Here is a 17,399-nt window from a genome sequence, read left to right as displayed (position 1 = left end):
TTTGTGGTTGGAGAAATTAAGAAATGGAAAAACCAACAGATTCAATCTTTTTCTCTTTGATGACGCCAAGGGCTCTGGGAAGGTGCCCTCTGCCCCTCACCCAACTACTGAAGTCATCTGTAATTGTGCCTAAAATTACATCATTCACTCCTTGTTTTTTTGAGTTTAAATATTGCCTTCCCCTCTTATCTTCTCCCCCCAATATATTAAGACATTAGACTTTAATATTTAGAGGCAGAGATGGTTGGTCTTGTTATTCTTTTGAGTTCAAATCCTGCCTCAGATACTTACTAGCTGTGTGACTCTGTCTAAATCATTTAATCCTGCTTGCCTCAGTTTCTTTAGCTGTAAAATCAGCAGGAGAAGCAGATGGCAAACCACTCCATTATCTTTGCCAAGAAAACCCCAAATGGGATCAAGAAGAGTTAGGCACAACTGAACAACAGCAAATTAATATTTTAGTGTGAACAATTGGATTTAGAACTGGAAGGAGGCTAAAAGATAATTTATTATAGCCTTTCTCATTTTATAGCTGAGTCCCACACTACCAGATGGGAGAGCCAGGGTTGAAATCCACGCTCACTAACTCCAAATCCTGAAATCTTTATGCTATCTAAAAATTAATTTTGAAAGTGTGCTACAGAGGCAGCTAGATGGCACAGTAAATGGAGCACAAGCCCTGGAGTCAGTAGGACTTGAGTTCAAATCCAGCCTCAGATACTTAACATATCCTAACTCTGTGACCCCGGGCAAGTCACTTAACCCCAAATTGCCTTGCAAAAAATATCTTAGGAAGTATGCTGCAGCTTCTACTCGGATTTGGAATAAAACAATTAGGTCCAAATCCTGGCTTTTCTATTCATTTAGTATGGTGGTATACATAGATGCTTATTTTCTGCTTATTTACTTTAGGAAATTCATGTTCCGCTGTTCTGAGTCTCAGCCTTTTCCTTTATACAATGAGATGGATGATTGAGATGACCTTTAAGATCCCTTCCAGTTTTAAATCTTAGAAACTCCTATGGTGACTGTTTTAAGCTTGATTTAAGTAATGATTGATTACTTATGAATTAATGATTTAAGTAAGAGCCAAAGGTTCAATTCCAAGACATCATATTCTCTCCTTCGCCCACAAATTTGGTTTTGTGCCAAATGAAGAGCTCTTTGGCTTCTGTTCTGCCCTGTAAAGACAATTTGGTATAACATTAGACAAAAGGAGCTATGGGTTCAAATGTCACCTCTGAAATTTGTTAACTATGACCACAGCCAAATCATTTAAGTTTTGAACCTTATTTTCTTGTCAGACAATTAGTTAGTATAGTGGATAGAGTCTGGAAGACCCTGGAGTTCAAATTTCACCTCAGACACTTACTGGCTGTGTAATCAGTCACTTAAATTGTTTGTCTCAGTTTCCTCAGTTGTAAAATGGAAATGATAATACCAATTTCCTAGGGTTGTTGTGAGGATCAAGTGAAAAAAAATATGTAATGCACTTAGCATAGTGCCGGGTGCATAGTAGGCACTTTATAAACACTAATTTTATTATTATTATTAATACAGATGTGGTTGATAATGATAGGCTCAAATATTAACTCTAGAAAGTATCTTATAGATCAGTAAGTCCAACTTTCCTTTCCCCATCATTTTACAGATAAAAAACTGAGGCTAGAGAGACCATAATGTTATCTAAAGACTATTGTAATTATTACAGTGGGGTTAATGATTAGGTGAACTTGGACATTTTGGTCCTGCTTACTCAGATGATCATAAGTTCGACAGCTGGATCTACAGGTGTCCTGGAACCAATTCATACTTGCAGAAGCCAATAGTTATATTTTTTTGGATTTGAATAGAACTAGAACTCAGAAACTGGCAAATATTACAAAACTGGATATAATTTAGCTTTTTGTTATTGTTGATTGTCCATATTTTTTAGGGGAGAAATATTAATGATTCAAATAAAAATGTAAAAATATTTCCTGTTTTTTTTTTCAGAAAGCTGGTTGTTATTTATTTACTTGCATATTCCTGGCTGTATCAAATCACGTAGATTTAGTTCCTTCATCTTATTTTACTGATCAGGAAGCTGAAGCTTAAAGGGGTGGGCAGTGCGGCTAATCAACAGCTGAGGTGGGGTTGGACATCTGGTCATTTAGTCATCATATCTAGCACTGAAAAAGCAACTAGAAAGGAAAATTGTAGAACTGCCCACCCATTTTATAGATGGAAAAATTGAAATTCCACATACCAGAAAGAGTCATGATTTTAACAGACAGAGATTATCTGGCTCCCAATTCATCCTCTTTGTGCTCCACCATACTGCTCAGCTGATGTGCACATTGTAACAGGGAGCATCAGGTCCTGGAAAGGACACTGGAGTCACTATCAGAAAACCTCATTTCAAATCCTGGATCTGCCATTTATTACATGGGGGAGTCGGGGCAAGTTATGCCACTTCCTTGGTTCTCATTTTCCCAGTGTGTAGAATGAAGTGGTTGGCTACATAGCTTCAGGAGTCCTTTCTTATTGTGAAATATCTCATTCTCCATCATCACTATGGATCTCAGGTTCTTCCTCTATAAGGCATAGGTAATCTCATCCTCCATCATCACTATGGGTCTCAGTTTCTTCTTCTATAAGGCATAGGTAATCTCATCCTCTATCATCACTATAGGTCTCAGTTTCTTCTTCTATAAGGCATAGGTAATCTCATCCTCCATTATTACTATGGATCTCAGTTTCTTCCTCTATAAGGCATAGGTAATCTCATCCTCCATCATCACTATGGGTCTCAGTTTCTTCCTCTATAAGACATAGGTAATCTCATCCTCCATCATCACTATGGACCTCAGTTTCTTACTCTATGAGACATAGATAATAAACTGGCACTAAGTACCTCTGGTGATTATGAGGAGGAAAAAAATTGGCATCTCTTAATCTGTGAGTCAATAAACATTTGTAAGGTTCTTATTATCTGTTCCTTGTTGGTGGATGTAGGCTATTTTATGCGGTATACCATAGAAGAGGTCTTAGATAGGACATCTCATGTATGGTAATTATCTTAGAAAGAATGAATTGTCAATAGTGTTGGGAATGTTGAAATTTAGTCGAAAGAACTCTATAGTCTGGGAGTCAAAATCACTGGATTCCAGTGTAGCAGGGATCTCGAAATTGTATTTTCCCATACTGGCATCTGAGGCTAGTTGAAATTCTGTTGATATCTTTTTCATGGACTAATGATATTGTGAGAAGACAATGTGGCCCTGGGGAGAGGAAGAAGCTCCAGTGGTTCAGGAGAGATGAGTAAATCTTAATTTTATAGTTGGAGAGAAAGTAGGAAGTTCTGACACTTGCACATTCTCCTTTGAGGTGAGAGGTTTGCAGGACTATAGTTCCTGAGAGAAATGAAGAGATGATCTTTGTTCCAACTTGCATCAGAGTCAGAACTGGACCAAGGGATTGTGGGACTATTTAGAGGAAGGCTTTTTCTGAGGAGTAAGTTCACTGAGATACCAAGAACAGAAAGAAGTAGAAGGCAATGGGGGGTGTTCTACTGAGTGTTATGAAAACTGGACAGTGGACTATGACGGAAAAGGAATGTTGACATCTGCTGGGAACAGAATTGCAAGTGGAATGGCTTTAAGATTGGATAAAGGAACCTGGGAAAGCTGTGGGTACCAATACCCTTTGATGGGATCTGAGGAAAAAGGACTAAATATTGTAGTGGACATGACACTGCTTGAGAACAGACTAGGAAAGCCTCAATAGAAGGTAGTCTATTTCTTTCCATACATACATACATATATCTGTCTGAATACAACTAGGATTATATATGTGTATGTGTATATGATGTCCCCAATGTCATTGTATATAAAATATAAATTATTATATATATGCACATAAATATAAAAATATAAATACATATATGTACACATACACATATGTTGGAGAGAGTTGAAGCTGATTGCCCAGGGCTTCAACTTAAATGATTGTGACTATCAGCAAAATAACTCTCAGCATATTGACAATAACTATTATTGTTTCAATGGCTTCTAATCTAGGCTCATTTATTTTCATAGACTTATAAATACTCTTGCTTCTTTGAGCTTTGTAAACCACGTACTTTCAAGGAGAGCTGACTATGATACTCTGAGTGTCAGATATGACATTCCCATATTATCTATGTTAATAAAAGAAGCTCCCCCTTAATGTGTATTAAAGTCTTTCATATAATATGAGATCTTCTGGCACAAAGGTTTGCTAAATTTGTGCTCCACTAATCACTCACTATGTAATTTTGATGTCTTGGTCTGAGCCACTGGATTCAAATGACTGGAATCAAATGGATTGATTCATGTGTGTGTGTGTGTGTGTGTGTGTGTGTGTGTGTGTGTGTGTGTGTGTATGTATGTTTGAAGGATACTTAGAGATGAAGAAAAATGGTTAGTTTTTTTGCCCGTAGGCATCAATCATTTTTGGATTTTTTAATATTGTTCCCATGCCCCATAAATGCTTCTCCACAGAGGATATAATAGAAATACTTTGCGTTTATTTCATGCAGAATTGATCTTCTGTTAAACCAAAGGAATTGTGTGTGTGTGTGTGTGTGTGTGTGTGTGTGTGTGTGTGTTAAATAGAATCTCTTGTAGGGGGGAGTTGGCTTAAACACAGTACAACCAAAGGTGTGTTATTCTTTATTCTGGAGTTAAGTAGAAGGCATACCCCTAAGTTTGGCTATATCGATCTGAAGAAGTTGTAATGTTTCCCAGCATGTACCACCTTCTACCACACTTGGGTAATTCATTTTTGATTTTTAATCATCAGTATCCTCATCTGTATAATTAGGGATTATGACTAGACTTCTAAGGTCTTTGATTTCTCTAACATGCTGTGATTCCTTGGGGATATAATGGTAATAGAAGAAAATTTTTTTTTAATAATAGCTTTTTATTTTCAAAATATATACAAAGAAAGTTTTCAACATTCATGCTTGCAAAACCTTGTGTTTCAAATTTCCCCCTCTCTTTATCCCACCCTCTCCCCTAGACAGCAAGTAATCTAATATATGTTAAACATGTGCAATTCTTCTATAAATATTTCCATATTTATCATGCTATACAAGAAAAATCAGATCAAAAAGGGAAAAAATAAGGAAGAAAATAAAAAGTGAACAAACAACAACAAAAAGGTAGAAATACTATATTGTGATCCACATTCAGTCCTCATAGTCCCTCCCTCTGGATGCAGAGGGCTCTCTCCATCACAAATCTATTAGACTGCCCTGAATCACCTCATTGTTGAAAAGAGCCACGTCCATAAGAATTGATCATTGTATAATCTTGTTGTCGCCATGTACGATGTTCTCTTGGTTCTACTCTCTTCACTCAGCATCAGTTCCTGTAAGTCTCTCCAGGTTTTTCTGAAATCAATCTGCTGATCGTTTCTTATAGAACAATTATATTCTTTAACATTTCATATACCACAACTTATTCAGCCATTCCCCAACTAATGGGAATCCACTCAGTTCCAGAGGAATTGGAAAGCAAAATATTATATGACAAGGTCTCTTCTAAGGCCAAGTGGTCTTAGACGTGAGGAAGTATAAAAGAGTTCCTCTTTCTAACCATTAGTCTTTGCCTGTATTTTTGTAAAATTTATATTTGATAGGCTCTCCTCTCAGTAGGGTCAGGGACTGATCTCGTTTTTGCTTATACATTAGAATACTTCCTTTGGCCAGCCTCTCTCTTCCCCACCATTGATTGTGAATATTGACCTAAAAGATCAAATATCAATAACTGTTTCTGTGACCCCTTCATAAAACTTTTGAGCATTTTTAGGAGAGGGGCTGAACCTTGCCAGAAATTGCCATTAAGACTTTAATCTCATGGCTCACTTGAAGCTTTCTGGCACCAAAATATTCAGTACATTGTCCTAGAGGTAATGGTGGGGTGGATGATCTCCAGGTTTCAGGTATTTATTTAAAACATAATTTTCCTTATAAAAAAGGCTGGAGAGTTTGGGTCTAAGCTAATCTAGAAGAAAATGAGATACACAAAAATCTTTCCAATAACAGAGGATTTGGTGGGAATCATATCAGTTCATCCAAAAGACAAACTCAGTAGCAGAAGATGTCTGTCACTTTAGAAGGTAATGCTTGGGTGTATGTGGGTTTCCCGTTCTTACTTTTAAAAATATCCTCCAATCCCTAATGCTTTGAATAGAAGAAACAAGACATGGAAAAAGCATAGTATTATCACAATGATCCAGGGTGGCCATGAAAGTAACGACTGTACCACCCAAAGTACCCAGAGACTTAAAGAATCCACACAGTAAGAGTCATGAAACTTGAGAGGCGGAAATAAAAGAAATTTATAAATACTTGGTCTCTTTCCACCCATATTTTTTTGAAGTGGGAGGAAATTAATGGTTGATAGAAATAGAAAAAGTCCTTCCTCTAGATGAGAGACTTAGAGAATCATAAAATATTAGCTCTGGAAATAACTTCATAAGTGATATAGTTATAGGACCATAGATTTAGATCTGGGAGGGATTCTGGAAGTTATTTAGTTCAACTAATTCATTTTTAGAGATGAAGAAACTGGAAAATAACATGAAAATGATTTATTCATTTCAACTTGGGAAATCGCATTCATAGATCTACAAACTTATAGTGTCACAGAATATTAGTGGTAGAAATAGCCTTATAAGTTATATGGCCATAGTAGCGTAGATTTAGAGTTGAATTCATATGGTCTAACTCACCTCTTTCTCAGATTAGAATTGGTAAGGTGATTTGTCCAAGATTACCCTGTTAATAGATGTCAAAGTCAGGATTTGAACCTATGTCTTCTGCTTCCAATTGAGCGTACTTTCCATGACACCATGATGCTCCGATCAGGAAAGTGAGGTTCAAGAAGGCGAAATCATTTACTAAATTACTAAATTACTAAATTACATGAATGGAAGTATTTGGATTCCCATTTCAACTCTCTTAAATTTCTTGAGGGGCATTGGCAAAAATAATATTTCAAGAGAGGTTGACTAAGATTATGAAGGTTATAAAAACACTCTCATGAAAACCTGGAGCAGAAAAGACTCCGGGGAGGTATAATCTCTATCTTCAAATATCAGAAGAGGGATTAAGCTTGTTTTGGGTCATGACTAGTGATAGAATGAGGAAAAATACATGTAAATTACAGGGACATATTTCAGTTAAATTTAAGAAAGAATCAGAACTGTATGAAAATATAATGGGCTGCCTCATGAATTAGTGAATATACCATCACTGAAGATTGCCAAAAGCCTGGATTGCCATTTCTGTCAGGGCTGACCTGACCTCTGGGCTCTGCATTTAGATGATCCTTGTGGGACACTCATTGAGTCCATACTTTTAAGCTCAGCCCAGACCTAGAATCAAGACCTAATTTTGACCATTTGCAAGAAATGCATAACAACACACTTATTCTATCTCACCATCAAATTAATGTTGCTGCCAAATCATATAGACCTGATAACTAAAGTCTCATGGGCAGACTTTTGAACCTTGTGACTCAGTTTCTCAATAGCTGTATTCCTACTCCTTGTGTCCAAGTTTCCCAGTTCTTGCTATTAGCAAACTAGGAGGAAAATTTGACATTGATTATTTTTCTTTTCTTTTTTTTTTTTTTTTTTTTTGGCCAGGGTGGGATAGTGGGGTTGGAAAAGCACAGCCAGGAAGGCTGAAGTTGATAGTAGCACTAATGAGCTTCTCTATTCTTCTGAAACTGTCTATAATAATAAGATAATCTAGGTTTCTTTGCTAGAGACAGATTCTTCCTCAGAGTGATTGGATTGGAAGGAAGAAGACTGAAAGAACAAGAGTTTTTTTTTTCTGGATGAGTAGTTAGATTTTAGGTTTTGGAGTCTTTGGATATCCAGATAATTTCCATCGTTTGTTTATATCCCCTAAGACAATTGTGTCTCTTAGGAGAATTTTGTGCATCAAATTCTGCCATGAGATGTCTGAGGTCTCAGGCACAGATGATATGGCAAAGATTAGTTGTTAGAAACATAAGATGCATAATATTCCTTCATGTTTAAAGCCACCCAATCCTAGGAGATACCTTGCTATGTGATGTCTTTCTCTAGTAGGGCTTTGTCTTCCATTCCATTTTATTATCATTGTAACAAAAAGATTGAATACTAATAACTTTCTCTTTAATATCAGCAGCTCCATCAACATGTTCTCTTGAATGTGACAATATCAGAGAGCATGGAACCCTTTCATTTGTAGATTGTGGTAGCCTAATTCCTAGCTCTGAATCCTGGATATTTCAGTTCTTTATGACCAGTTTTTTGACACATGCAATTGGATCTCTCTTATACCAACTTACCCTTCTGTTGGGCTTTTCAGGACTTGTTCACCCATTTAAATATTTACCAGTTGTCTAACTTTCCCACTTCATTGGATTTTTTGCCATCTGCTGGCCTTAACAGCAATCAAGTTATGCTGGCCCACAACCAGCTGTGCTTAACTTCCATATCAACTAGCTTGGTGACCCAGTAGGGTTGCTTGCCCTACATAGACTACATTGATGTTCTAGCTTTTTCTCTGTTTCAATCTTAGTTTATGGTATTCATTTCACTCCCATCCTTTCTCCTGCGACTGGTCATGTGGTCTTTGCTTTGCCTTCTATGAGCGTGTTCATTTCCCTTTCTCCCCCCAGAAAAACAGTTCCCAAACTGTGCATCAATCATTGTTCCCTCCCACTCTTCAGTCTATGTAACTTCTTGGATCTGGCCTTTCATACATGTCTTCAGTTCTGAGAATTTCCTCAAAGCTTGTTGCAGTGAAAAGAACACTGGGCCATAATTTCAATACTGTCTCTATTACTTCTGTGTGACATTGGGCAAATCACTTAATCTCTTTGGAGGTCTTAATTCGCTCATTTGTAAAATTAGGATCTTGAACTAGATCAGGAGTGGGGATTTTTTTTTTCTGTCAAGGGCCATTTGGATATTTAGAACATCATTCGAGGGTCAATTCAAAATTGTCAACTTAAAGAATTCAAGCAGTGGGAGGTGGTTGTTGCCTGTGGTTGCCTTGGCAGAGCTAGACCAAATGATTTCTTAAGCCTTATGTGGTCTATGAGCCAGATACTCCTCTGAGCTAGAAGAATACTGAGGTCCCTTCTAATTCTGAATCTATGATCCTATGATATTCATTCCATGTTCTCTCAGTTCTTTAGGAACTGCATGGAAAAAATTATTGCATTATGTGAAAAGTCAAAGCTAATGACTTTCAATCATAAAATTTTATTATTCATTCTGTGATATTTCCTCATTTTTCATGTGTGTAAGGTGGGGGGATGAGGTGGAGAAGTGTCTAGCTTATGAGAGGACTGTGGGTCATGGTTATGATGATTGGTTGAAGGGATATTTCACCTGGAGAAGGAAAGAAGGTACATTGATTAAGTACCTATCATGTGCCAGGAACTGTGCAACGTCATCTCATTTGAAGAGAAAACTTGTTGTCAAGGGACAGCTAGGTTGCCCGGTGGATGGAGCAGTAAACCTGAAGTTAGGAGGACCTGAATTCAAATTCAGCCTCAGATACTTAACGCTTCCTAGCTGTGATTTTCTGCAAGTTACTTAACCTCAATCACCTCAGCAAAAAATAGTGTTGTCAAGTAGAAAAGACATTTTGTGAATTTTCTTTGGTCCCAGAGGGCAGATCTAAAATCAGTGAAAAGTTTTTGATTATTAGTGGAGTCTAAAAGTGAAATGGGCTCACTTTTAACTTTGTGAGTTCCTTATTACTGGATATTCTAAATGGATCTTCCATCAAAAACCTGTTTTTTTTTTTTTTTTTTTTTTGGTTTGTTTTTTGCTTGTATGTCCTAGAGTCTTATTTTTCTCATTTTGGAGAAGAGAAGGTTGGAGTAAATTACAACTTCTTAACCTTTTTGATATCCTGGACGTATAGATTTCTTCTTTGAAAATGTTTTGAAATGCACAAAATAAAGTGTATAGGATTACAAAGGAAACAAAAAGTTTGTAAAAAACAATGGTGTCATTTCCCCCACCTATGTTCAGGGACTTCTTGGAATCTTTCTATAGACCCTGAGTTTGGACCCTAGAAGATCTCTAAGATCCCTTCATTTCTAAACTATAGATTTCTATGATGTTAAACAAGCAGAAACCAGTCATTACTTATCAAGGATGCAGTAGATCAGCATTTCTGCTCAGAGGATTTGGTGGTTTCTGAATTTTTAATTTTGATATTCTATAAATTTGTGAAGCTGTGATCCTCACACTTGGGTACTCCATGAACCCACAAATTCCTAGTTATGTAATGACTAAAGAAACCAAGATGAAGCATGGGGAGGGAGAAAAGCATATCAAAATGCTCTAGGATTAGACTAGAATGTTCAAGTAGAATCATCTGAGTATATAATTTTAAATTTGATATCACTGTTGAGATTTAATGAGGTGTCTGATCTGTTCTTTTCTCTGAATACAAGGTGACTTACAGAATCACATAATTGATTCAGTTCCTTATAAATGTCACTTATCGTTCTTTCCTCTATTAGGTATAACTGATGTTGGTCTTTAGGTACTAATGTCACAAGGGTCATAGAGGAGCAAGGGAGAGCACTGATCTCCAAACTTTTAAATGGGAATGTTAATATCTTATGGAACGTGGCTTTTATAACATGTACCTCTTTTTGCAAAAGGACTTTTGCAAGTTAAAATGTGACTAACAGGTGGGGAAGGAACACAGCTGGATCTCTGTGGTCTAGATGTTGACAGAAAACTCCACTGGCACTAAGTTAGGGGAAAGAATGTTTAATAGAGAAAGTGCTGCCAAACAGTTCTGTTGCAGATGTTAGGCTGACCCATCTTTGGTGAGAGATGGCATAGAGATTGCCTCTGAGGTTCTTTCAAGCTCTCTGTGTGAAATATTACAGTAAAGAAGAATCAGGTAACAAACATAGACAGATCATTTCCCACAGTCTGATATTTCTTTGAGTTTCTCAGATTTGCTTCTGTATTGTCCTGGTGGCTAACCCTCTGAAGGAGGATTCTAGGAACTGTATGCAAACTGATGTAGCACGTGGTCCCCAGTGTTTGCATGTGGGTGGATAGTTATGGTCATGGGCTATTCAGGAGTAGGTGCCCGAGTACTTCAGAAAAGGGATTTGAGCAATGATATGTATCAGAAATCCACACAGGATGAAGCTATGTATCAATTTCCATGGCTAAACTCAAGTCTCTTGTATCTAGAGAAGGGGAAGCTAGAAGGAGATTCATGAATCAATTAACATAAAATCTAGAATTAAAATTCATTCTTTTTTGATGAAAGGAGTGAATTTCATAAGATCTCATTTATAGACTTTTTTTTTAACACATCACAAAACTGGCTGTCTTTTTGTATCATATTTTTTCCTTCTAGAAATAACAAAAGTATTCCCTTCTATGAAAAATCTACTATGATATTTGTGATGAGTTTTATTTTTCTTGCCTTCTCAATGTGTGAAGGAAGGGGAAATGTTGAGGTTTTTTCTCACACTCAACCACCGCTAATCAATCCCAATTCCCAGGCCTGATCAGAGTATATTCTGGCAAATATAATATCAATCTTACCTCTGTTTTGAGCTCCCTAGAAGTCCTCTGGCTGCTATCTCATAGAGAAGCAGTTTGAGCACAACAGAGCACCTGAGAGTTTTGGCAAACAAACTTAGACTTTATTCACATGGTTTACACCTCTATGACCTCCTGCACTATTTTGGTATCGCTCCCCATGGTCGAGCTCCAGGTGGGAAAAAGAGATGGCAAAGAGAGAGCGTGCTTCCTGGTCTGAGCTTACATTGGGTCTATGAGATTACAGGTACAAGCCAATCCATGGTGAAGATTACCTCCCGAACTTGATGAGATCTCAGAGTGAGATTTTGGGATTCCCGCCATGACTGGAGATCCCATCCACAAAGGAAGTCCCTAAGTACTCAACTCCAATCACATCTAGGGACCTTGAGACCATTGGCCTACTCCATCTCATCTGTGCTTGCCTGACCTTTCTAATGGACCCTTACAGGGAAGGAAAGAATTTGAAGCCAAAAATAAAACTGAATTAGCATAAAAATCCTACTATGTAAATATATTTTCTTTCTATCTTTATTTTTGTTCTTTGTTTCTTTCTTTTTCCCTCATTTTCTCTGTTATACAGTACTTTTTCTTATCAAATCTCTAGTAGTGAGCCAACCACATGCATCAATAGACTCTGTTTTATTTGAAATATTTTAGGCACATTGTACAATTGAAATCAAGTGGATTCAGATTCAGGACGTCTGGGTGCAAATCTTTATTTTTTTCTACTTACTCCCCTAGTAATCCTGATCAACTCACTTAAGGGCTTTAGTCTCCTCTTATCTGTAAAATGAGGTAGTTTAGCTAGTTGAGGGCTTAGTTCCCTCTCCATTCTATACCTTTGATCTCATCTTCTTAGACTCATCTGGAAATTAATAAAATTTAATAGCTTTTGGAGGCTTCAAGCTCAAATACAATCTAACAAATATTTAGCAAATGCCTATTTCAAAAGCTGGTATTTATTTAGCAAAACAGTTTGTCACATAAAACTTATTTGATTCTCACATAAGGCCTGAGATAAATTGTATAGATATTATTTCCCCCAATTTTTGTACAGGAGAAAATCTAATCATACAGCAAGTAAGGAATAGAAACAAGCTTTTAATTCAGGCCTGTTCTCTTAATTCTATCACTTTTCCTTATAATACTTTTTCTATCCATTTGAAAATGGGAACTGTCCTAGGTACTGGGTGATTCAAGGATACAAAAGAAACAGTTCGTTATCTAAGTTTACAGTTAGATGAGATGCTTCAGTATTTCAAGGACCTATGGTTTTGTTAGTCTGGAAATTCCCTCTGTCAACACTGATTGTTAGCCCAGTAACTACGAGGTGCTTTGACTAAAAGACAACTACCCTCTCTTTGCCCCCATAGCCAACAGAGTAAAAAACCTCTCTGAACCTAGTCAGCTGGTCCTTAGAGAATAGACCTAGTCTGTTGCTGGCCCACACATAAAACCGTTATAGTTTGGTAGGACAAATCAGAACTTGTGTTTCTCTGGCACAGCCTTTAGGAGTCAAAAGGTGACCTTTATGTCACAATGAGGTATTAGAAGAGAACTTTAAAGGAATGAAGATAAGGAGTAAGAGAAATTGCACATATAAATAAATACAATTTAATAAAAACATACACATAGCTACTTTTGTATCTGCAATTGAGGGAATCCTTGGTGAAGAGGTGAGAAAGGAACAGACAATCTCACACAAATGAGATTCTACAGCAGACCACATCTTTATAATCATACAGTTGACTAAAAGATGGAGAAAACACAAGATTCCATTGTATTTATTGTTTGTGAACTATAAAAAGCCATTTGCCATCATAATGTTTCTCCTCTAAGAAGATGTCTTTCTTGTATGTGTTAAAGTCATGTAAAATTCCTTGGACTATATTGCTAGGAATAACCTTGTTCTATGACCCTCTGACCATTAATATCAAGAGATATAAAAAGGAAGACATAAACCTATAAAATGAGCCATTAATAAGAGACATGAGGCAAAGAGGTTAAAAAACTTTGCTTACAATACTATGAAAAGCCAGCCATGGAATTAATTCAGAGTGCAAAGCCTGGTTAGCAGTTCAAACTTAGATTTTAAGAATAATAACTCAAGAAGAGGTAGAGCCAAGATAGTAGAGTAAAGGCAGGGACTCAACTAAGCTTTCCTAAATTTCTCTCTAAACAACTTTAAAAATAATATCTCAAATCAACTCCAGAGGGGCAGAACCAAAAAAAGGTTGAAGTGATAAAATTTTCTAGCTCAAGCAACTTGGAAGTTCATCTGAAAAGCTCTCTCTCACTAAGGTGTCTATGGAGTGCAGTCCAGTACAGAACATATTCCCACAAGCAACAGTACGTATTGGAGGTCATTGAATATATCAGTAGAAGCTTTGGAAATGCTCAGCTCACAGATGATAAGGAGGTCAGACAACAGATTAGAAGGAGATTGCAAAGGACTCTTTGCTGGCATTGGGTGCAGGACTTTATCACATTGCCCATATATAGTGGCAGGTTGCAGTTCCAGAGTGAGGAGAAGCACTAAACTGGACAATAAACAAATAATAACAACAATCTGACTGTACAAAGTTACTGTCATTACAGAAAAGATTAAAAACACAAACTCAGAGGAAGACAATGAAGTCAAAACAGCTATATCCAAAGCCTCAAAGTAAAACATGAATTGGTTTCAGGCTCAAAAAGAATTCTTAGATGAGTTAAAAAAGGATTTTAAAAATCACATGAGCGGTAGAGGAAAAATTGAGCAAAGAAATGAGATTTAATGAAAAAAATCATGAAAAAATGTCAATAGCTTGGTAAAAGAGGTATTAAAAACACAGGAGAAACTAACATCTTAAAATACAGAATAAACTAAATGGTAAAAGAGGCACCAAAAATTCATTGAAGAGAGGGACTCTTTAAAAAAAGGACTCACTAAAAAGCAGAACTTGTCAAATAGAAAATATGCAAAAAATTCACTGAAGAAAACAACTTCTTAAAAAGTAAAATTGGCTAAGTGGAAAAGGAGATACAAAAGCTTACTGAAGAAAAATAATTCCCTAAAAATTAGAATTGGATAAGTAGAAGCTAACAATTTTATGAGACATTAAAAAACAACAAAACGAAATCAGAAGTTTAAAAAAAAACAGAAGAAAATGTGAAATCTCATCAGAAAAACAACTAACTTGGAAAATAGATCAAGGAGAGATAATGTAAGAATTATTAGACTAGCTGAAAGTCATTATGAAAAAGAATCTATAAATCATATTTGAAGAAATTATCAAAGAAAACCATTCTGGTATCCTAGCACCAAAGACCTCTAAATCTGGGTATACTCTTTAATTCAGAAATACCACTACAAGATCTGTATCCCAAAGGATTTAAAAAAAGAAAAAAAAGGCCTATATGTACAAAATTATGTACAACAGCTCTTTTAATGTTGATAAAAAATTGGAAGTTGAATGGATGCTCTTCAATTGAGGAATGTTAAACATGTTCTGGTATATGATTGTGTTGGATACTACTGTGTTATAAAAATGATGAGTAGGTTGGTTTCAGAAAACCCTGGGAATACTTTACATGAATTGATGTGAACTGAACTGAGCAATATCAGGAAAACATGCTCCACAATAATAGCAATATTGTATGAATAGCAAGTGAATGACTTAACTATTCTCAATAATACAGTGATCCAAGACAATTCTAAAAAATTTAAGATGAAAAAATTTATCTGTTTCCAGAGAAAGAACTAATGGAGTCTGAATGAAGATGAATGAATATTTTTGGCATGTTTTTTTAAAATTAAAGTTTTTTTTAAATTTTCAAAACATATGCATAATTGATTCAACCATTTTAGAGAGCAATTTGGAATTATGCCCAAAGGTCTATCAAACTGTGTATACCCTTTGATCCAGCAGTGTTTTTACTAGGCTCATATCCCAAAGAGATCATAAAGGAGGGAAAGGGACCCATATGTTCAAAAATGTTTGTGGCAGCCCTTTTTGTAGTGGCAAGGAACTGGAAACTGAGTGGATGCCCATTATTTGGAGAATGGTTGAATAAGTTATGGTATATGAATGTTGTGGAATATTATTGTTCTATAAGAAATGATCAGCAGGATGGTTTCAGAGAGGCCTGGAGAGACTTACATAAACTGATCCTGACTGAAGTGAGAAAAATCATTATACATAGCAACAGCAAGATTATATAATGATCAATTCTGATGAAAATGACTCTCGTTAACAATGAGGTGATTCAAGTTAGTTTCACTGGTCTTGTGATGAAGAAAGCCATCTTCACCCAGAGAAAGGACAGTGGGAACTCAATACGGACCACAACATAGTATTTTCACTCTTTTTGTTTTTGTTTACTTGCATTTCTTTTCTTTCTCATTTTTTTCCTTTTTGATCTGATTTTTCTTATGCCACATGATATTTGTGAAAATATGTATAGAGGAATCGCACATGTTCAACATATATTGGATCATTTGCCAACTGGGGGAGGAGGTGAAGGGAAGGGAGGGAAACATTAGAACACAGGGCTTTGTAGGGGTGAATGATGAAAATTATCCATGTATATATTTTGAAAATAAAAAGCTTTAATTAAAAAAAAAATAAATCCTATGCATAGATAATTTTCAACATTTATCTTTGTAAAACCTTGTGTTCCAATTTTTCTTCCTTCCCTTCCTCCCACCCTCTCCCCCAGATGGCAAGTAATCCAATATGTAAACTTGTGTAATTCTTCTATACATGTTTCCACAATTATTACGATGCACAAGAAAAATAAAATGAAAAGGGGAAAAATTGAGAAGGAAAACAAAATGCAAGTAAACAACAAAAAAGGTGAAAATATTATGATGTGATCCACACTCAGTTCCCAAAGCCCTCTCTCTGGGTGCAGATCGTTCTCTTCATCACAAAACCATTGGAATTGGCCTGAATAATCTCACTTCTGAAAAGAATTACATCCATCAGAACTGATCATCGTATAATTTTGCTGTTGCTCTGTACTGTGATCTCCTGGTTCTGCTCATTTTATTTAACATCAGCTCATATAGTTTCTCCAGGCCTCTATGAAATCATCTTGCTGGTGTTTCTTATAGAAAAATAATATTCCATAACATTCATATACCATAACATATTCAGCCACCCAACTCATAAGCATCCACTGTTTCCAGTTTCTTGCCACTACACAAAGGGCTGCTACAAACATTTTTGAATACATAGGTTATTTTTCCTTTGTATGATCTCTTTGGGATAGAGACCCAGTAGAAGACACTGCTGGATCAAAGCGTACGTGCGGTTTGATAGCCCTTGGGCCATAGTTCCAAATTGCATTCCAGAATGGTTGGATCAATTCATAGAATGAATACTTAAAAAAATACTTTTTCTCTTTTTGTTCTGTTTTCTTACACAATATGACTAATATGAAAACGTTTTGCATGACTGCACATGTATAACCTATATCAAATTGCTTTCCTTCTCAATGAGGGTAGAGAGGAGAAAAGGTGGGAGAGAATTTGGAGCACAGAATAAAAAAATGTTAAAAATTGTTTGCAGGGTAATTGAAAAAATAAAATATTTATTAAAAAATAACCACTCAAATGGTCTTTCCTTCCATCTGTGAGGTTGTGCAATGTTTATCATGATTTTATAGATGAGGGAACAGGACAGAGAAATAAGGCGATTTTTGCCAAACATCATAAAGCTTATAATTTGAGCACGTACTCTGTGTCAGGCTAAGTACTTTATAAATATGATCTCATTTTATCCTCACAA

Source organism: Antechinus flavipes, chromosome 5 (genome assembly GCF_016432865.1).
Source record: "Antechinus flavipes isolate AdamAnt ecotype Samford, QLD, Australia chromosome 5, AdamAnt_v2, whole genome shotgun sequence".
In the NCBI taxonomy this organism is placed as follows: Eukaryota; Metazoa; Chordata; class Mammalia; order Dasyuromorphia; family Dasyuridae; genus Antechinus; species Antechinus flavipes.
This window is presented reverse-complemented; position numbering follows the sequence as displayed.